Source organism: Plecotus auritus (assembly GCF_963455305.1).
Source record: "Plecotus auritus genome assembly, chromosome: 10".
NCBI classification, from domain to species: domain Eukaryota; kingdom Metazoa; phylum Chordata; class Mammalia; order Chiroptera; family Vespertilionidae; genus Plecotus; species Plecotus auritus.
Genome location: NC_137785.1, coordinates 2,253,616 through 2,276,362, shown reverse-complemented (window position 1 = coordinate 2,276,362; position 22,747 = coordinate 2,253,616). Strand labels below are relative to the sequence as shown.

The window sequence follows — 22,747 nt, the reverse complement described above, 5'->3', positions numbered from 1 at the left end:
CAGCTGGGCTATCGTATTAAAATTTTTTTCAATGTATTTTTTTGTCATTGATATTATTACAGATGTCTCCCATTTCCCCCTGTAAATACACTGAGTGGCCAGATGATGATGATCTCTGAACGCATAATAATCTGGCCACTCTGTGTCTATCCTATAGAATAAAAGGCTAATATGCAAATTGTCCCCTCGACCAGGAATTCGACCAGCAGGCAGGCCGGCCAACCGCCCATGTCCCCTCCCCCTGGCCAGGCTGGCCGGACCCCACCCATGCACGATTTCATGCACCGGGCCTCTAATATATAAATACTGAGTGGCCAGAGTATTATGCGTTCAGAGATCATAAAAATCTGGCAACTCAGTGTATAATCTTTGGTGGATCTGTCCGTGTGGACCAGGTAAGCAGACCTCCAGCCCCATCTCCTCCTCCAGCACCACTTGTGGGGCCTCAACACAAATATTCTCCTAGTCCTAAAACATTGGCTGCAATGAGCCCTATTCTGGGGTGGGAAAAACTACATTACCCAGAAAGCACTGCGCGATAGAGGGGTTGGGCGCATTTTGGTGCCTGCATATCCGGTTAGGGCGGGACTTCCTGCGTCCTCCTGCCAGCGTACATTTTCCCCTCTTTTGTTGGGTAATACACTCACCAGCGTCAGCGCTGTGGGGTCCCCGTGCCTCCCCGCCTCCTCTCCGCTGACAGAGTTCACTCGGCGTCACCCCATCGGCCCTCCAGCCTCGGGGCCGGCGCCGCTCAGGCCCCGCAGCCCAGGTCGCAGCGCCCAGAGCGGTGAGTGCCCGTGGGGGACGCAGGGGGTGAGGGGAGGAGGGCGACGGGCTGCGATGCCCCGGGGAAGGCCGTGGGGGGCTGAGCCGGGAGGTGGGGGGCCCAGGCCTGTTTGTGTCTAAAGGCGACAGCGAGGAGGAGAGGCGGTTCCGGGAGGAGCGTCCCTTCCTCCTCAGGGGACGGGGCTGTGGGCGGTGGGAACCACAGAGGGACCTTGAGCCCCGAGGGGTGCGGGCGTCACCGGCCCCGGTGCTGGGCCAGGGCCCTGAGCAGCCTGAGCCCCTGGGTCCTGGCGGTGGGTGCCAGGCCCTCCACAGGCCTTCCGTCCCCACAGGATCCTGCAGGTGCAGAGCCGCTGAGGGGCTGGGCTGTGGGGCTGATGTCAGAGCCTCACACTATCGTGGCCTCTGAGATAGTGGGGTCCTGGGGCTGTCCAGCCTCTCTTCTTGGGGGACCTTGGACCTGGGGACCTTGAAGGGACACCAAGCCCAGAATGCTAAGCCCAGGTCAAGGGTCAGATGAGTGGTACCTGATTTTGGCATCCAGTGGAATTGTGGGTGATAGGTCCTTTCATGCATGGGTTCCAGAATGTACAAAGGGTTCAAGTGAAGACTAAGCTGATTGAGGGACGAGCAGGTGTCCATGTTTTAAAAAATAGGAGCTGGAAACAGTGGGACAGGAATCAAGTCCAGAGGAGCTTTGTGACAACTTGGGTTTCTGTTCTGCTGGGGATGGGATCACTGGGGTCATTGGAGCAGTAGAGCAGGTGATGTGTCCCAGGTCTCATTAGACTCCTGTGACTGCAGCATGATGCACAATATGGGTGTGAGGACGGTGGTAGGAAGACTAGGACGGAAGCTGCTGTGATGGTCTTGGTGAGTGTGACGGTACCTGAGCACAGTGGTGGTTGTGAATGTGGAAGAAGCAGTTGCATTATGGATCAGTGATTTAGGTGTGGCCACCGGGATTTTCTAATTTTGAGGATTGGAGACAGAGGTAAGAATCAGAGATGATGTGAAGGTTTGGATTTAGCACCTGCAGGTATGAAAGCTCCATCAACTGACATGGAGAAATTCATAGTGCGAACAGTCATGTCCATGAGGAATATAACATCTTTTATTTTTCCTATTAGGGTATGAGATATTTCAGAGACCAGTGCATGACCATCTGGAACTCTGAGGAGTAGTTCAAGATGAAGACTACTTAAAAAAATAGTAAAGAGTATGGACCAGGGAGGAGTTGTGGATCACCTTTTTATTTTATTTTATTGGAGGTAGAAGAATAATTTAAAAAAGGTGGGACTGTGGCTGGTGCATATTTACCTCTTAAACATTCACCAGGATTTCTTGTGAACCTCTGTGTGGCCTGGTGTGTTGCATCCAGTTTGGTTGATTTGCTTATGGGCCTGAGTGGGCATCTGTGAGACTCACTGGGTATGGGGTAGAGGGCCATAGGCAGTGGGACTTGAGTACTGAGGGCTGTGAGTGGAGAAGGGACATCAAGTGCAGCAGCAGTAGAGGTGGGCTCTGGATAACTGAGATCTGATGTGGTTCTCAATAGGTGAGGTGGAAGGAAAAAAGAAGTTAGGATGGAGGCCTTCATAGCAGAACTGAAGGCTGTGTCTTGGGTGTGGGCACTTAGAGTCATGTTACTACATGATACTGTTTGAACTTGCCATGCATTCTCTGGAACATACTTGCTGAGTTATGACTAAGACCAAGGAGATGCCTATGGGAGCTGAGTCTACGGGAGTGCAGGTGTGAGGGAGGTGTGGGAGAAGGAGTGATGTGCTCTTAGAGAGGGAGTGTGAATTCATGACCACAGATCCCTGATGTTAACATAGAGGGAATGAAGGTTGAGTCCATTTCTGGCGATGAATGGATGATACAACATGGGGAATTTTCAGGTAATTCCTGTAAAAACGGGTGTGTGGTGCTACACACCAGGTCCAGAATTTAGGTGTCATATAGGTGCACACCTGCCTGTTGTTGTTGGGCTGATACTGTGACCAATCTGAATGGGATAGCATACATCAGTGTCACCTGGGCTTGAAAATCTCTACTGGCTGGGGAGGGGAGAAGGGTAAGAGAGAAATACATTACAGAGGAGGTGAGTTAGAATGTTGAAAAGAAGGTGATTAGAAATCATCCACTCCTCTACATGTTGTATATGTGTTGTCTTTGAAATTGTGACTCTGGGAATGAAGCTGTATGAGAGAAGTGATACAAAGAATTATTTGTGCCCTGGCCAGTTTGGCTTAGTGGATAGAGCATCTGCCTACGGACTGAAGGATCCGGGGTTCGATTCCGGTCAAGGGCATGTACCTTGGTTAGGGCACATCTCCTGTAGGGGATGTGCAGGAGGAAGCTGATTGGTGTTTCTCTCTCATCGACGTTTCTAACTCTCTCTCCCTCTCCCTTCCTCTCTGTAAAAAGTCAATAAAAGATATTAAAAATAAAAAAGAATTATTTGTAACAGGTAGCACAAAGTGTTGGCCTCAGCATCCTAGATTGAAATCGAAAGGTTGATGAGTGATGCCACGCTTTTGGGGTCTTGGAGGGAGAATGCGTTGGACAACAAGAATATTGCCCCAGCCCTAACTGGTTTTGCTCAGTGGATAGAGCGTCGGCCTGAGGACTGAAGGGTCCCAGGTTCGATTCCGGTCAAGGGCATGTACCTTGGTTGCGGGCACATCCCCAGTGGGGGGTGTGCAGGAGGCAGCTGATGGATGTTTCTCTCTCATAGATGTTTCTAACTCTATCCTTCTCCCTTCCACTCTGTAAAAAATCAGTAAAATATATTAAAAAAAAATAATATTGCCCATAAGACCAGTGTCAATTCGCTCACTTCTGTCTTCATGGCCAACATTTATCGGTCCCCTATGTTGGTGACACCCATTGCGTTGACCCTAAATGTGAGGCCCTGAGGTCAGGTATAATCAATCTGAGCATCTGCCTTTATTGCTGTGCGAAGACAGAGTACCAGTAGGAATATAAGGGGAGAGAGACTCTGGTGGATGCAAGGTCTGCTATCTTCTGTGATGGGGGAGTGGAGGGAGCAGATGGATATGGAGAGTGGGAAGTATCACAAAATTAAAGCCTAGGAGAGAAGCTGATCATTGATTGAACTTCTCCCTTACGACAGGATATGGACTTTGAGGACGTGGCCATCGCCTTCTCCCAGGAGGAGTGGGGGCTCCTTGATGAGGCTCAGAGAATTCTGTACTGCGATGTGATGCTGGAAGTGTTTGCACTTGTATCTTCTGTAGGTAAGATTTTCACATTGTCCCAGTGTCGTGAGGTGATGTCCTTTCTTCCTTTATTCTCAAAACGTAGCTTTCTCTCTCCCACAGCCAGACCATGGGTTCTGCTAATTTCCGCCCCTGTCTTGTCACATGTGCTGTGGCTGCCCGTGCTGAGCTGTGTGCAGAGCCCTGACCAATGGACTCCAGGAACATCCCTGACACCCATTGTCTCAAAAAGTGCAGAAAGTGTCTGGGAATCGGGAGTCTTACAGGCAGCTTAATGGGTCCCATCCTCCCCTTCCTCTCCCTGAGAGGGTGACAATACCCACATTTATTCCCTTCTTCCCTCTTCCTGTAGGAAAAGGTGCTTTAAGACAGCCTGTGCTAGGTTATGTTCTTCATTTACATGAATCTTGGGCTATTCTTGTAAGACCTTCTTCAATTGTTTGTAATATTACCTTTGCCTAGTACTGTTGCGGGCCAAATTGCTCTGAGCCACAGTTGGCTGCTCTCCTCTGTTGTCGTTCATTAATACTTTAGATTTTTAGGATTTGTGCATCGGTAGAGTAGAAGATTCAGGGAAAACCTGGTTTCCTCATAGGGTGAACATGCAAGATGGTCTCAGAGGAGGTCTGGCCATTGTGAGTGACATCTCGGGGGAAGGAATGACATAATGGTGGTGGTCAGATGGTACAAGGAACCAGCTAATTTTCAACAATGTTTCCGGGCAGGTGCCACTGGCTACACCCCATTTCTACCTTCTCTTTCCCATAGTTGACATGTTGCTGACTTGCATTTCATCTGTGACTTCCTGGCGTTTGGCTACCTTCACCTTTGTCACCTTTTTGCATCACCTGTCCCTCTGCACTGCTCCCTCTGCAGTATTCTCCTACATGGACCTGCACATGTGTTATGAGGTGCACATACATGCTTAAGTAGTTCTCGAACCCCTGCTACTCGTTTATTGAATTTCACTTGGAAGAAGACATAACCAGCCTTCTGCACAGCTTGCCCCTGTCAGCAGCAGACCTGCCCTGCTGAGCACTCTTAGCAGAAGACTGAGCAGGAGATGCATCTTCTCTTCCACGTGGTCCTTGCCATGTGTGTGTCATGTTTCTGGTGAGGTCTTCTCTCTTTTTTGACCTTCAGAGGTTCAGACCTTTACAGAATCTTCTTATATCCTTCCTGCACATCTCTTATTTTCAGACAATTGCATAGAACCCATGTATTATGTGCAAAACACATTAACAATGGGACTTCCCCTGTCAACACAGTCAACATTCATTCCCTCCTCATTTCTCTCTTTTCAGGTTGTTGGCATAGAACGGATGGTGAGGACGTCTGTCCTGAGAAGACCATATCTGTACAAGGAGAGTCACAGGTCAGGGCTTCTGCGACAGCTCCAGCAACCCAGAGGACCCATCTGTGTAAGCGGTGTGTCTCAGTGTTCAAAGATGTTCTGCACCTGACTGAGTCACAAGCAGCAGACTTTGAGCAGAAAGCCTTCTTCAGTGACGCATGTGTGAGAGACTTCTGTTTCAATGCAAACCCTCACCAGCAACAGAGGGATTCCGGTAGAGAGAAGGTCTGGAAAGAAACTGTGGACAGGGCCTCGTTTGTGACTGGGTGCAGCTTCTACTTAACAGGGCTGCCTTCAAGAAGTAGGGAGGTTGGGAAAGTCTTCCCAGCCATCTCAGACCTTTTCCAGCACCAGGTCCCTCTCAACACTGAGGAGTCACACAGGGGCAGTGAGATTTCGCAGGAATATCTTAGTGGAAAAAGTCTTCACCAGACTTGGAACTGTGAAAAATTAGGCAACCACAACCAGAAAGTTGTTCAGCATCAGGGTGCCTGCTCTGGAGAAGTGAAATATGAGTGTGACAACTGTGGGAAAGTTTTTAAACGAATATTTCACCTCATTCGACATGGAAGAATTCACACTAGAGAAAAGCCCTATGAGTGTACTGATTGTGGAAAGTCCTTTGGACAAAGGTCCGACCTCATTTTACATCTCAGGGTTCACACTGGAGAAAAACCATATGAGTGTAGTGATTGCGGAAAGTCCTTCAGGCAAAGCTCTCAGCTCACTGAACACCAACGTATTCACACTGGAGAAAAACCATATGCGTGTACTGATTGTGGGAAATGTTTTAGGAGAAATAGTAAGCTCCTTAACCACAAGAGAGTTCACACTGGAGAAAAACCCTATGAGTGTACTGATTGTGGGAAATCTTTTAGGAGCAATAATACGCTCCTTAACCACAAGAGAGTTCACACTGGAGAAAAACCCTATGAGTGCACTAATTGTGGGAAGTCTTTCAGGAGAAGCAGTGACCTCTCTGAACACAAGAGAATTCACACTGGTGAAAAACCTTTTGAATGTAGCGATTGTGGGAAGTTCTTTAGACGAAAGTCTACCCTCACTCGACACTACAGAGTTCATACTGGAGAAAAGCCGTATGAGTGTACTGATTGTGGAAAGTCCTTTAGACATAGACCTACACTCATGGACCACCACAGAACTCACACTAGAGAAAAGCCCTATGAGTGTACTGATGGTTGGACGTCCTTTGGACCAAGGTCCGACCTCATTTCACACCACACAGTTCACCCTGGAGAAAACTCAATATGAGTGTAGTGATTGTGGAAAGTCCTTCAGGCAAAGCTCTGAGCTCTGTACACAAGAGAATTCACACTGGTGAAAAACCTTTTGAATGCAGTGATTGTGGGATGTTCTTTTAGACTAAAGGAGACCCTAATTCAACACCACATAGTTCATACTGGAGAAAAGCCGTATGAGTGTAGTGATTGTGCGAAGTTCTTTAGACGAAAGGCTAACCTTATTCAACACCACAGAGTTCATACCAGACAAAAGCTGTAGGAGTGTAGTGATTGTGGAAAGTCCTTTAGACAAAGACCTTCGCTCATGGACCACCATAGAGGTCACACTTGGAGAAAGACCTCATGAGTGCAGTGAATGTGGGAAATGTTTTAGCAGCAAACCTAGCCTTGTTAGACATCTGAGAGTTCACATTGGAGAAAAGCCTTAACTGTGCAGGGGATGGTTTATCTTTCTCACTCTGCAACCCTGAAGGAGACTTAAATCCATTTACCTGAATATAAACCCCTCTTATCTGAACATGCTCTGTGGGAAATTCCTCATAACTTTGAGGTACAAGTGAGGCTTGAAGGAGCTGTATTGCACTTGCTAACTTCTGAGGACTCCTACCTCATTGATGTCACTGCGAGTATTTGTGGCTGAAATGACCTCCTCTACCACTTGGCTCACCTGAACAGTGTGCACCAGTCACCACCCCAGTGTGCCACGGAAAAGGAATTCTGTGTTCTTTCTTGTGCTTGAGAAATTTATGAATTCTTTGAGCTCTTGAGTAGAGAATTGACCTGACCCAGGCTTCATCCAGAGTCCCCATCCTCAGCTAAGAGGTGCTACCTCTTTCAGAGACATTGTGGGTCTCACTTTATGCTGTGATGAAGTGTTTCAGATTCCAGTTCACCAGCCTGCAAACCTCTTGCTGTCCTCTGCTCTGGTTTATGATCTTTATGTAAGGGTTTGTTTTTTTTTTCTTTTCTACCTTTAATTTTGTTGGTTCTTTTAATTCCCTCGGATGATTGAAAGGAAAGGAGTGCTCTGTCAGCATGGAGAGGTGAACAGATATGGTGGGGGGGTCCCAAACCTTTTGTGCTTTGGAAAGCACAGTATGATTTCAGAACAGCACTCTTTGTCCAGTGTTGGCTTATTTTGTGTTGCTGACCAAGTCCCTGAGAAAATATGCATGACTTTGTGGTTCTAATTTGCAGCCTGGTGCCTCTATTATTGGTGATGTCATGGTCACCCAGAAAAGGAGGCCTTTGTAGTGCTTTTGCGAACAATATGAATTATATTCTCTGTTCTCAGCATTTATTACATAATTCTCAGCACTGTTTTGGGGGATTCCTACCCACATACTGTAAGGGAGCCATGTGCCATAGTGTATAAAATTTCATAGGCTGGTGTCATTTGTTGTAAGACACGGAGGGTTAGATTGAACCACAATTAGGATGGAAACACTGTGTTCATAGTGAATAAGACGAGTAAATTAGATGAAAAGTTCTCCTTCACCTTATCCACAAATGGTCAGTGGGCTGTGGCTTGTGTGATCTTTGTGTATAAACATTCTCAGGACCTCCATCACTGTTTCCTGTGGCTGAAATAATTGGCAGGAAAAATAATGTAATGGCTGTTTGGATTCCCCTTGCCCATCTAGGGTGTTCACCTCAGGGTTTGCTCAGCAGGATAAGCCTATAATCAGTCCCAGGATGTGTGTTTTGTGATTCCTGTTGATTCCAATGGCCATAGTCTTCACTGCTTGACAACATGTGCTGCCACTGAGGCAAGTCCAGTCCTCTCAGGAAATTAGGTAGAGCCCATATAGGGTTGACATTTTAATTTTCTAACAAGACAGGAATATCTAGGTCTTTATTTGAAAGTATTTTAAGGCTTTATTTAGTTTTTTTAAATAACTGAAATGTAACAAAATATACTTTTCTCATGTGTACTACTTTGTGAGCTTGGACATAGGGATCAAGATGTAAACCCATCACTTGTGAAGTAAACTTACCTCTCACCCACATACAGGTTAGGGCAGTGGTCCGCAAACTCATTAGTCAACAGAGCCATAAACCGCGGCTCGCCGCAGTTTGCCGACCACTAGGTTAGGGCCATATAAGTATCTTATATATCTTTAAAATAACTTACTGACTTTTTAGAAAGAGAGGGGGGGCGACAGAGAATGAGAAATGGCGATATGGAAAAGATGCAGCTAACTGCTGCCTCCTGCACGCCACCCACAGGGCATCCAGGCAGGAATGGAACCTGTGACTTTACAGGGCAAGGGATGGTGCCCAACCAACTGAGGCACACTGGCCGGGGAGAATCTTCCTGTGATATTTATTAATTATTGTATTAATTTCCATATCAACAACTCTATACCTACTTGTGCCCTGTGCTGTATGTTCTTACTGCCCTTTTATAATCTTTCTGCCTTTCTTGGCCCTCCATGCAGTCATGGATTTTTCTCCCTTTACAATAGAATAGTTCATACTGTTCATAATTTTATAAGCACTAGATTGTGTGTAGTCTTTAACAAATACTGGCTTCCTCCATGTTACACATTTATTTTGTGATTCAACACTAATGTTCATGTGGATAGTTAAAGTTTTTTTTATTGCCGAGTAGTACTGTGTTCTATGGATACCACTTTATCTATTGATCTATCTATGGTTTTGGTTATTTCCAGGTTTGGGGTATTATAAATAGATCTGCTGAGAATATTTCCTTCAGTTCTCTATATAAATGTACATTTTACTTCTCAAACTGTTTCCATGTAGGTGAACCTTTTACATTTAAGATATGTGGAACTGACCCAGAAGGGTCATTCTCTTTGCCTTCCCACTAACCCACAGTATATAAAAATTCTAGTTTTTCTGCTACCCTGCCAGCACATGCAGTGGTTAACCTTTTCAAATAGTAGCCCTGGAAATGAATAGAGGGTTAACTTTCTTTGGTTTTAATTCCATTTAGCTAAGAAATGTTTATGGTGAGTGTTTTCTCATGCATTTGTTTACACTGTCTTTATCTCTTTCATTAAAATGTCAGCTCAGAATCTTTTCAAGTTGTTTAAATAAATTCATTATTTTCAGCCAAAGGGGTCCTGTGTAGCATCTAACATGTATGTTTGAATTTCACTCATTCCTCAATGACTCCATGAATTCTTTTCCATATGGAACCATAAGTTTAGAATACTGGAAGCAAAATTGTTTTCCACAAATTAATTAATTTATTCATTCATTTATTTATTTTGTAAAGAGCAAGGTTTTATTCACTTCAACAGGCAAGCAAAAACTACAGCAGAGACATAATTTGTGTCTGCACTGGTGATATTCATTTTGGTCCAATGAGAAATCACAGTAATGCATTAACAGGGATTTGAGCCCAGAACTTACATCCAGATGGGGCCACTCCTCGGTCCCCTTCAGCACCTTCCCGGGGTGCGCACAGTCTGAGCCCCGTTGTGGTGCCTGCCTCACGAATGGCATCACTTCTGCAGCACCTGCACCCGCGGCCTCCTGCACTGGCTGTGAGGTGCGGGGCCGCGGGGGCTCATGCCCAGAGCTGCTTCAGCAGGAGGGTCCTGAGCAGATGCTGCCTCATCTGCAGTCTCTGGTCCCCCCGAGAGACGTGGGGAGCAGTCTCTAGTAGGGTTGAGCCGGGGGGCTCCAGACTCTTCTTGCCCATGAAGTGACCAGTGGCCCGGAGGTTGCCCCGTGGGTGCAGGCGGATTTTGCCAGCCTGTCCGTGGGGCTCCCGGAGACCTCAGATGAGTGAGGTTGCACTGTAAGTGAGCAGAGCGCAGAGCAGGACAAGGCCAAGCCACCAAGCGTCCCCCGCCCGCAGGGCCAGCACTGTGGCCTGGCCGCACCACAGAGCTGCAAGCTTTCCCAGCAGCTCCCTATTTATTTATTTAAAATCTGTTCTCATTGCTTTTGGAGGGAGGAAGGAAGATTGATGGAGAGAGAGAAACATCGAAGAGCAAGAGGAACATCACTGATTGGCTGCCTTCTGCACAACCCACACTGTAGGTCGAACTTGCAACCCAGGCATGTGCCCTGAGCAGGATTCCAATCAACAACCTCTCGGCTCCTGGTTTGATGCTCAATGGCTGAGCCACACGGGCTGGGCATGTTTTTCACAAATTTAATCCTAAAGGCCATGAAATCCCACTTGTAAGTCACACTTTTAAGTTAATCTGCATTGCTAACATTCTTCTCTGTTCTACTCTTAAGTTTAAGCATTCATTAATACAATAAGGGAAGTCCAGGTATTTGTCAATTTCCCTGGTGTAAATACTCTCATCATTGTCAGCTTCAAAGTGCCACATTGATGGCACTGAACACGGGCAGGATAAAATAATTCAGTAGCACATCCTGATGTTTTATTTCCAGCATCCTGACAGAGTAGGAAAAAATATACTCAAGAACATTCATAATAGGGAGAAACCAAGATGGCGGCATAGGTAAACACCTAAACTGCTGCCTCGCACAACAATATCAAAACTACAACTAAAAGACAAAACGGACACCATCCAGAACCACAGGAAAGCTGGCTGAGTGGAAATTCTGCAACTAGAAGGAAAGAGGAAAGCACATTGAGACTCAGAGGAGCTACAAAAGGCTGAGGTACGGAGGCTCGCACGCGGAGAGGGCGGGCGGCTGTGTGCACGGGTGGCTGAGTGCTTGGCTGGCTTTCTAAAGTGGGAGGGAGAAGGAAACTCCCAACTGCACTGAATTCCAGTCCCGGGCGAGATGCTGGGAAACCAGACTCATTCAGGGGGAATCTGGACTGTCAGGAAAAAGAAAGCACACTGAGACTCAGGAGCTGCGGAAGGCAGAGGTCCGGAGGCATGTGTGCGCAGAGAGGACTGACTGCTGAATGCACAGGAGGCTGAGTGCGCAGCTGGCTTTCTAAAGCGGGAGGGAGATGGAAACTCCTGACTGCACTGAACTCCAGTTCTGGGCAAGTTTCTGGGAACCCCAACTCATTTGGGGAGAAATTGGACTGTCTGGCAGCGGGCGAAACTCGAGGGCGGCTTTCTCTCAGAGGTGCTTGCAGCGTTTACCGAGGGACACTAAGACCCACCGGCCTCATAAGACAGCGCTGACGGGAAACAAGGCTGTCTGCTCCGCCCTGAAATTCCGCCTCATCCAAGCTGAGCACAGAGGATTTTGCAATTTTGCAAGTCTTGTCTCATAAGGGTGTCTCCAGCACAGAAGTTCTCCCAGTGTAGACATAGCTGATCCTCACCGCCAATTGGCCTGGAGGTCAATTCCTCCCAGTGATACCAACAACAGTCAAGACTTAACTACAACAAGGCTGTACACACAGTCCACAAAGGGGTGCACCAAAAGTGTCCACCTCAGGTAACTGGGGAGGCTGAGCCACTGGGCCCTATAGGTCACCTAGCACACAAAGCTACTCTACCAACTCAGGGAAGCAGCGAAAATGGGGAGACAAAGAAACAGATCACGAATGAAAGAAATGGAGGAAAAGAAATGACTGGATATAGAGTTCTAAACCACGGTTATAAGGTTTTTCAAGAATTTCCTAGAAAAGGCTGATAAATTTAACGAGACTCTTGAGAATATGAAAAAGGACCAACTAGAAATTAAACATACACTGACTGAAATAAAAAATATTATACAGAGCCAAAACCGGTTTGGCTCAGTGGATAGAGCGTCAGCCTGCAGACTGAAAGGTCCCAGGTTTGATTCCGGTCAAGGGCATGTACCTTGGTTGCGGGCACATCCCCAGTAGGGGGTGTGCAAGAGGCAGCTGATCGATGTTTCTCTCTCATCGATGTTTCTGACTCTCTATCCCTCTCCCTTCCTCTCTGTAAAAAATCAATAAAATATATTTAAAAAAAATATTATACAGAGACCTAACAGTAGACTAGAGGACAGCAAGAATCAAGTCAAAGTGTTGAAATACAAAGAAGCAAAAAACCCACAGTGGGAAAAGCAAAAAGAAAAAAGAATCCAAAAACTTGAAGATAGTATAAGGAGCCTCTGGGACAACCTCAAGTGTATCAACATCCGAATTATGGGGTTGCCAGAAGAAGAGAGAGAGCAAGATTCTGAAAACCTATTTGAAGAAATAATGACAGAAAACTTCCCCCACCTGGTGAAAGAAAGAGACTTACAAGGAATCCAAAGAGGACCACACCAAGACACATCATAATTAAAATGCCAAGAGGAAAAGACAGAGAATATTAAAAGCAGCAAGAGAAAAACAGTTAGTTACCTACAAGGGAGCACCCATACGACTGTCAGCTGATTTCTCAACAGAAACTATGCAGGCCAGACAGGAGTGGCAAGAAATATTCAAAGTGATGAATAGCAAGAACCTACAACCAAGATTACTCTACCCAGCAAAGCTATCATTCAGAATGGAAGGTCAGATAAAGAGCTTCACAGATAAGTAAAAGCTAAAGGAGTTCATCACCACCAAACAAGTATTATATGAAATGCTGAAAGGTATTCTTTAAGAAGAGGAAGAACAAGAAAAAGGTAAAGATAAAAAATTATGAACAATCATGTCTATCAACAAGTGAATCTAAAAATCAAGTGAATTAAAAATCTGATGAACAGAATAAACTGGTGAATATAATAGAATCACGGGCATAGAAAGGGAGTGGACTGACAATTCTCCGGGGGAAAGGGGTGTGGGAGGTGCGGGCAGAGACTGGAAAAAAGTGTACACCTATGGATGAGGACAGTGGGGGAGGGAGGTAAGGGCAGAGGGTGGGGTGGGACCGGATGGAGCAGAGCTATGAGGGGGAAAAAAGAGGAACAACTGTAATAATCTGAACAATAAAGATTTATTAAATTAAAAAAAAACTATTGAGTGGGCAAACTTCCAAAAAAACACACAAAACATTCATAATAAACTAGTAAAACAATTGGGAAGGGGCACGTTTTAAACCATCCGTGGGTAAACTACGGCCCGCGGGCCGGATCTAGCCCGTTCCTCTGTTCTATCCGGCCCGCTGAGCCGAAAGAGTGGAGGGTTCTCTTGCTCTCCCCTCCGCTCCTTTACTTTGAATTTATATTCGTTCACACAAACAATCAATCCATGCTTTTGTTCCGGCCCCCCCGGTCCAGTTTAAGAACCCATTGTAACCCTTGAGTCAAAAAGTTTGCCCACCCCTGTTTTAAACTATTTAAAACTTTGTTTTAAGTATAATTGATTTAAAATATACATTTGAAAAAAAAATTTTATTGATTTCAGAGAGGGAGAGAAAGAGAGATAGAAACATCAATGATGAGAGAGCATCACTGATAGGCTTCTTCCTGTACCTGCCCTCTCCCTGGGAATTGAGCCTGCAACCCATGTATGTGCCCTGACCATGAATAGCACCATGACATCCTGGTTCATAGGTAGATGCTCAGCCACTGAGCCACACCAGCTGGGCTATAATATCTGACAAAAAATTGTTTACTATGTGTATGTTTTATTGTTGATAGTATTACAGATGTCCCCCATTTCCCCTTTATATGTATTCTTTGGTGGATCTGTCCGTGTGGACCAGGTAAGCAGACCTCCAGCCCCATCTCCTCCTCCAGCACCACTTGTGGGGCCTCAACACCTTACTCACCAGGGTCATTGGCTGGGAGGAGCCCTCCTCTGGGCCTTTGCGAAAACTACATTACCCAGAAAGCAAGAGCATTTCGGTGCCTGCACATCCGGTTAGGGCGGGACTTCCTGCGTCCTCCTCTTGGCGGCCATTTTGGCCTCTTCTGTGGGTTCACAGACTCACAGCGTCAGCGCTCTGGTGGCGAGTGGGAGGAGGTGCGGGAGGCAGCGTCCCGCTGGGCAGGGTGAGTCTGAGGCTGGGTGACCCCCATCCGGCGGGACTGGGGTCCCCGTGTCTCCCCGCCTCCTCTCCGCTGACAGAGTTCACTCGGCGTCACCCCATCGGCCCTCCAGCCTCGGGCCGGCGCCGCTCAGGCCCCGCAGCCCAGGTCGCAGCGCCCAGAGCAGTGGGTGCCCGTGGGTGACGCAGGGTGTGAGGGGAGGAGGGCGACGGGCTGCGAAAAGGTTTCTCACCAGTGTGAATTCTCTTGTGTTCAGAGAGGAGACAGCTTCTCCTGAAAGACTTCCCACAATCAGACACTCATATGGCTTTTCTCCAGTGTGAACTCTGTGGTGTCGAATGAGGGTAGACTTTCGTCAAAAGAACTTCCCACAATCACTACATTCAAAATGTTTTACACCAGTGTGAATTCTCTTGTGTTTAGAGAGGTAACATCTTATCCTGAAGGACTTCCCACAATCACTACACTCATAGGACTTTTCTCCAGTGTGAACTCTCCTATGTCTCTTGAGGTTAAAGATACATTTGAAAACTTTCCCACGGTTATTACACTCATATTTCATTTCTCCAGATGAGACGCCCTGATGTTGAACAAGGTTCTGGTTGTGGCTGCCAGCTTTTTCACATTCATCCCACTGGTGACGCCTTTCTCTATTGAGAAATTTCTGCAAAATCTCACTGCCACTGCGTGGGTCCTCAGTGTCAAGAGATGCCTGGTGCTGGAGGAGCTCTGAGGCGGCTGGGAAGTCTTCCCCAACCTCCCTACTGGTTAAAGGCAGCTCTGATAAGGAGAAGCTGAAGTTGGTCAAAAATGAGGCTCTATCTAGAGCTTCTTTCCAGGACTTTTCTCCACTGGCATCCCTCTGTTGCTCGTTAGGGTTTGCACTGAAACAAAAGTCTCTCACACATGCGTCACTGAAGAAGACATTCTGCTCAAAGTCTGCTGCTTGTGACTCAGTCAGGTGCAGAATATCTTTGAACACAGAGAAACACCTCCGGCAGAGACGGGTCCTCTGGGTTGCTGGAATTGTCTTAGAAGCACTGACCTGTGACTCCCCTTGTACAGATACACTCTGCTCAGAACAGGCCTCCACATCATCTGTTTTATGCCAACAACCTGAAAACAGAAAAATGGTGCCGAAATGAATGTCGACTGTGGTGATAGGGAGAAGTGTCATTACAAAAGTGTGTCGCTCTTAATACATTGGTTCCATGATATTGTCTGACAGTAAAATATCTGAAGAAAATATTGATAAAATGCTGCTGTGAAGATCTGGGCCACTGAAGTTCACCATACAGAGAAGATCTCAAAGAAAATATGGAACAGAAGCTGGATCTTCTGCTCATGCGTCTGCTAACAGTGTTCAACATCGCTTGTCTGCTGGTGACATGGGCCAGCTGTGCAGAAGGTTGCTTACATCTTATTCACGTAAAGTTCAAGAAACCAGAAGCTCCTGTCGAGGTCTAGTGAAGCACGTCTGTGCACCTCATAACACATATGCAGGTCAATATTTGAGGATACTGAAGATAGAGCAGTTCAGAGGAACAGGTGATGAAACAGGCACAAAAAGGTGAAGGTAGCCAGAAACCAGGAAGGCACAGATTAAAAGATAAGTCAGTGAAGTGTCAAGCATGGGAATGAAAAGGTAGAAATGAGCTGATGCCAGTGGCACCTCAACCTAAAATCTGTTCAACATGAGCAGGTTCCTAGTATGATCTAAATAGCACCCTTATGTCATTCCTCCCACGAGATCCAACTCAAGAGGGCCAGGCAGCCCTTTAGATCATCCTGCATGTTCACCCTGTGAAAAAACAGGGTTCTCCTTGCACCTTCTACTGTACAAGCACATAGAACACAAATATTCTGAGTTTTATTAAAAGACAACAGGTGAGTAGCCAGCACTGACCAGAGCAAGACGGCATACAATAATATTCAGGGAACAGAATATTACAAACAATGCAAAGAGGTCTTTCAAGAACTGCCCATGGTTTATGTAAGTAAAGACCATAACCTGGCACACTCAGTCACAAAGAGCCTTTAGTTCGAGGAATGGTGCAGAAGTGGAAGCCATGGATGTGGACACAGACACCCTCCCAGAAAGAGAAAGTGCAAGCCCACTAAGGTGTTTGCAGAAATCCTGATCCCCAGAACACTTCCTGCCCTATCTGAGGCTATGGGTGTGAGGGATACTCATGGAGTTCTTTGCTCTGGGCTCTCTACACACTCGGCTCTCTCAGCCACAGCAAATTTACAAGATAATGGGATAAAATAGAAGAGCCCATGGTCTGGCTGAGGGAGAGAGAAAGCTGTTTTGAGAATAAAGGAAAAGAGAACACTAGGAGAATTGTGAAGGTCTCACCTGCCCCTAAACACTGATGGAAATGAAGTGGTTCCTGGTACCATCTGACCACCACCATTATGTCATTCCTTCCCCCAGTTGTCTCTCAGCATGACCAGATCTCCTCTGAGACCATCTTGCATGTTCACCCTGTGAGGAAACTAGGTTTCTCCGGGATCTACTCTACCGATGCATAAACCCTAAATATTCCAGGTATTAATGAAAGACAATGGAGGGGAGCAGCCAGCTCTGGCCCAGAGCAATTTGGCCCACAACAGTCCTCAGCTAAGGTGATATTACAAACAACAACTGAAGAAGGTCTTACAAGAATAGCCCACGGTTCATGTAAGTGAAGATCATAACCTGGCACAGGCGGTCATAAATCACCTTTCCCCAGAGGAAGAGGGAAGAAGGGAATAAATGTGGGTATTGTCACCCTCCGAGAGGAAGAGGAAAATGGGAGCCATTAAGCTGCCTGTAAGACTCCCGATTCCCAGACACTTTCTGCACTTTTTGAGGCAATGGGTATTATGGATGTTCCTGGAGTCCATTGTAAGGGGTCTCCACACAGCTCAGCTCAGGCAGCCACAGCACATTTGACAAGAGAGGGGCAGAAATCAGCAGAACACTCACCACAGGACACTGGGTCAATGTGAAGCACTTAACTGCAGATGAGACAAGTGCAAACACTTCCAGCATCACATCGCAGTACAGCAGTCTCTGGGCCTCATCAAGGAGCTCCCACTCCTCCTGAGAGAAGGCCATGGCCACATCCTCAAAGTCCATATCCTGTCGTAATGAGGACACTTCAGTCCATGATCAGCTTCTCTCCTAGGCTTTTACTTTTGTCATACTTCCCACTCTCCACATCCATCTGCTCCCTCCACTCCCCACATCACAGAAAATAGCAGGCCTCGCACCCAACAGAGTCACTCTCTCCTTATATTCCTAGTGATACTGTGTCTTCCCACAGCAATAAAGCAGATGTCCAGATTGATTATACCTGACCTCAGGGCCTCACATTTAGGGTCAACACAATGGGTGTCACGAACATATGGTACAGATAAATATTGGCCATAAAGAGAAATGTGAGTAAATTGACACTGGTCTTGTGGGGCAATATCCTTGTTGTCCCACAGATTCTCCTTCCAAGACCCCGAAAAACAAGCATAACTCGTCACTCTTTCCATTCCAATCAAAGAGTGCTGAGGCCAACACTTTGCGCTACCTGTTCCACAAAATTCCTTGTATCACACTTCTCTCATACAGCTTCATTCCCAGAGTCACAACTCAAAGACAACACATGTACGCCATGAAGAGGAGTTGTTGTTTTCTAATACCTTCTTTTCAACATTCTAACTGACCTCCTCTGTAATGTATTTCTCTCTTACCCTTCTCCCTTCCCCAAGCCAGTAGAGATTTTCAAGTCCAGGTAACACTGATGTATGCTATCCCATTCCTATTGATCACTGTATCAGCCCAACAACAACAGGCAGGTGTGCACCTATATGACACCTAAATTCTGGATTTGGCAAGTAGCGCCACAACACCCGTCCTTTCAGGAATTACCCTAAAATTCCCCATGTTGTATCATCCAGTTATCACCAGAAATGGACTCAACATTCATTCCCTGTATGTCAATATCAGGGATCTGTGGCCATGAATTCACATTCCCTCTCCAAGAGCACATCACTCCTTCTCCCACACCTCTCTCACACCTGCACTCCCGTAGCCCCAGCTCCCATAGGCATCTCCTTGGTCTTAGTCATTACTCGGCGTGTGTGTTCCAGAGAATGCATGGCAAGTTCAAACAGTATCATGTACTAACCTGACTCTGATTGCCCACACCCAGGACACAGACTTCAGTTCTGCTATGAAGGCCTCCCTCCCAACTTCTTTTTTCCTTCCACCTCGCCTATTGAGAACCACATCAACTCAGTTATCCAGAGCCCACCTCTACTGCTGCTGCACTTGATGTCCCTTCTCCACTCACAGCCCTCAGTACTCAAGTCCCACTGCCTCTGGCCCTCTACCCCATGCCCAGTGAGTCTCACAGATGCCCACTCATGCCCATAAGCAAGTCAACCAAACTGGACCAGGCCACACAGAGGGTCACAAGAAATCCTGACGAGTGCTTAAGAAGTAAATATGCACCAGCCAGTCTCACCTTTTTTGAATTGCTCTTCCACCTCCAATTAATAAAATAAAATAAAATAAAATAAAATAAAATAAAATAAAATAAAATAACTCTTAAATAAAATAAAATGAAATAAAAATGTGATCTACAACTCCTCCCTGCTTCACAGTCTTTACTATTTTTTTAAGTAGTCTTCATCATGAACTACTCCTCAGAGTTCCAGATGGTCATGAACTGTTCTCTGAAATATCTCATACACTAATAGGAAAAAGAAAAGATTTTATATTCCTCATGGACATTACTTTTCCCACTATGAATTTCTCCATGTCACTTGATGGAGCTTTCATCCTTCAGGTGCTAAATCCAATTTACATCATCTCTGATTCTTACCTCTCTCTCCAATCCTCAAAATTAGAAAATCCAGGTGGCCACACCTAAAGCCCTGATCCATAATGCAACTGCTTCTTCCACATCCACAACCACCACTGTGCTCAGGTACCATCACACTCACCAAGACCATCACAGCAGCTTCCATCCTAGTCTTCCTCCCACCATCCTCACACCCATATTGTGCATCATGCTGCAGTCACAGGAGTCTAATGAGACCTGGGACACATCACCTGCTCTACTGCTCCAATGACCCCAGTGATCCCATCCCCAGCAGAACAGAAACCCAAGTTGTCACAAAGCTCCTCTGGACTTGATTCCTGTCCCACTGTTTCCAGTTCCTATTTTTAAAACATGGACACCTGCTCATCTCTCAATCATCTTAGTCTTCACTTCAAGCCTTTGCACATTCTGGAACCCATGCATGTTAGGGCCTATCACCCACAATTCCACTGGATGCCAAAATCAGGTGCCACTCATCTGACCCTTGACCTGGACTTAGGTTTCTGGGCTTGGTGTCCCTTCAAGGTCCCCAGGTCCAAGGTCCCCTGAGAAGAGCGGCTGGACAGTCCCAGGACCCCACAACTCAGAGGCCACGATAGTGTGAGGACCCCACAACTCAGAGGCCACGATAGTGTGATGGCCCACACTCACTTTGGTTTTGTTGGGTCAATTAAATTTTAACACATTTTGCCGAAACCGGTTTGGCTCAGTGGATAGAGTGTCGGCCTGCGGACTGAAGGGTCCCGGGTTCGATTCCGGTCAGGGGCATGTACCTTGGTTGTGGGCACATCTCCAGTGGGAGGTGTGCAGGAGGCAGCTGATCGATGTTTCTCTCTCATCGATGTTTCTAACTCTCTATCCCTCTCCCTTCCTCTCTGTAAAAAATCAATAAAATATATTTAAAAAAAATTTTTTAACACATTTTTTTATGTTGTTGACCATAACAGATTTCCCCTCATTCCTCCCCTCCCCCTTTGCCTCTGTCTACCTTCCACCACCACTTCTAGGCCGTCACCACCTTATTGTCTATGCCCATGGGCTATGCTTATATGTATATACTAGAGCTCCAATGCACGGAATTCATGCAAGAATAGGCCTTCCTTCCCCTGACAGCCGGCACAGCTTCCCTCTGACACCCGGGACCCGGGCTTCCCTCGCAGCCCCTGTTTCTTCTGGAAGGATGGAAGGATGTCTGGTCTAATTAGGACATTATGCTTTTATTATTATAGATATTCTTTTAAAAAATAGTTATATTGCTTTTGAGAGAGAAAGAGAAAAGAGATGGAAACATCCGTGGTGGGAGAGAGTCACTGATTAGCTGCATTCTGGATGCCCTGCCCGCCCTGAGAATTCAGCTGGCAAACCAGAAGCCGGGCTCATGGCTGGCGAGTGCAGTGGCAGTGGTGGAAGCCTCTCCCGCCTCTGCAGCAGCGCTGAGGAGCAGTGAGCCAAGCGGTGAGGAGTGAGGGGTCCTGGACTGTGAGAGGGATGTCCGCCTACGGGCAGTTGGACATCCCACAAGGGGCCCCAGACTGTGAGAGGGTGCAGGACGGGCTGAGGGACACCTCCCCCAGTGCACGAATTTCATGCACCAGGCCTCTAGTTCCTAATAAAATAGTTCAGAAGTGGCAAGTTTTAAACATTTTTTAAAACTTTATAATTGATTTAAAACAAAAATTCAAAATATATTTTTTTAATGATTTCATAGAGCAGTGGTTCTCCACCTTCCTAATGCCATGACCCTTTAATACAGTTCCTCATGTTGTGGTGACCCCCAACCATAAAATTATTTTCGTTGCTACTTCATAACTGTAATTTTGCTACTGTTATGAATCATAATGTAAATATCTGATATGCAGGATGTCTTAGGCGACCCCTGTGAAAGGGTCGTTCGGCCCCCAAAGGGGTCGTGACCCACAGGTTGAGAACTGCTGTCATAGAGGAAGGAAGAGGGAGAGAGAGATAGAAACATCCGTGGTGACAGAATCACTGGTGGGCTGCCTCCTGCACAGACCACAGTGGGGATTGAGCCCACAACCCTGGCATGCGACCCGACCTGGAATTGAACTCTGACTTCCAGGTTCGTAGATGACACTGAACCACACCGGCCGGGTTCTTCTAAACTTTTAAAGGTCCCCTCCCCCGCCCCCCCGACCTGCAACCAGGGCAGCAGTGAGTTGCAGCAGCTCATCCCAGGCTGAGGCCCTGGACCTGCCCTCAAGGTCCAGAGAGCTCACAGCAGCCCCGCTTTGGCTCCATCGTTTCCCACAATGTTCCTAGGGCCGGAGGAGCCCCACGGAGTCTCTGCTGTTGCTTGTTCGATCCCAGGGCCTACATTTTCCTCCCATTATCCCCAGCTTCAACAAACGTACCTTCAACGTCTCCTGAACTCATGTTGTGAAATCTTTTCTGCATGAAATCAAGAACAGACATACCAGGCCACCCTGAGGCCGACCCAGTCCAGGCTGCTTCCTGTTCCCACAGTGATGCCTGGGACATCCTCTATAAAGACAGACCAAGGCCTGACTTCCCTTACAAGGGTTGGGAGAAAACGTGATGGCCCACACTCACTTTGGTGGTGTTGAGTTAATTCAATCTTTTTTTTTCAATCAGTTATTTCTTTTTTTAAAACATCCATGTGAGCCCTAACCAGTTTGGCTCAGTGGATAGAGAGTCTATCTGAGGAAGAAGGGTCCTGGGTTCGATTCCAGTAAAGGGTAAATGCCCCGGTTGCTGGCTCGATCCCCAGTAGGGGGCGTGCAGGAGTCAGCCAATTAAGGGTTCTCTCTCATCATTGATGTTTCTTTTTTTATATATTTTATTGATTTTTTACAAAGAGGAAAGGAGAGGGATAGAGAGTTAGAAACATCGATGAGAGAGATACATCGATCAGCTGCCTCCTGCACACCCCCTATGGGGTATGTGCCCGCAACCAAGGTACATGCCCTAGACCGAAATCGAACCTGGGACCTTTCAGTCCGCAGGCTGACACTCCATCCACTGAGCCAAACCGGTTTTGGCTCATCATTGATGTTTCTATCTCTCTCTCTTCCTCTCTGAAGTCAATAAAAAATATACTTAAAAAAAGAGCCATGTGCTCTGACCGGTGTGGCTCAGTGGATAGAGCGTCGGCCTGCGGGCTCAAGGGTCCCAGGTTCGGTTCCGGTCAGCGGCATGTACCTTGGTTGCCGGCACATCCCCGGTGGGAGGTGTGCAGAAGGCAGCTGATCGATATTTTTCTCTCATCAATGTTTCTGACTCTCTCTCCCTCTCCCTTCCTCTCTGTAAAAAAATCAATTAAAATATTAAAAAAAAAAGATCCATGTGAGAGAGACACATCAGCTGATTGCCTCCCGCACCCACCCTGATCAGGGCGTTGGGTCAAGCTTGCAACCGGTACACGTGCCCTGGACCAGAATCAAA

At 46.8% G+C, this 22,747-nt stretch overlaps 1 long non-coding RNA gene across 1 annotated transcript; it reads left to right on the top strand.

Moving 5' to 3' along the window:
- Nucleotides 1-599: 599 nt before the first annotated feature.
- LOC308234852 lies at nt 600-9,730 on the top strand. Its single transcript, XR_013959144.1, has 3 exons — nt 600-787; nt 3,929-4,052; nt 5,339-9,730. It is a non-coding gene; the product is annotated as an uncharacterized lncRNA (long non-coding RNA).
- Nucleotides 9,731-22,747: the final 13,017 nt, after the last annotated feature.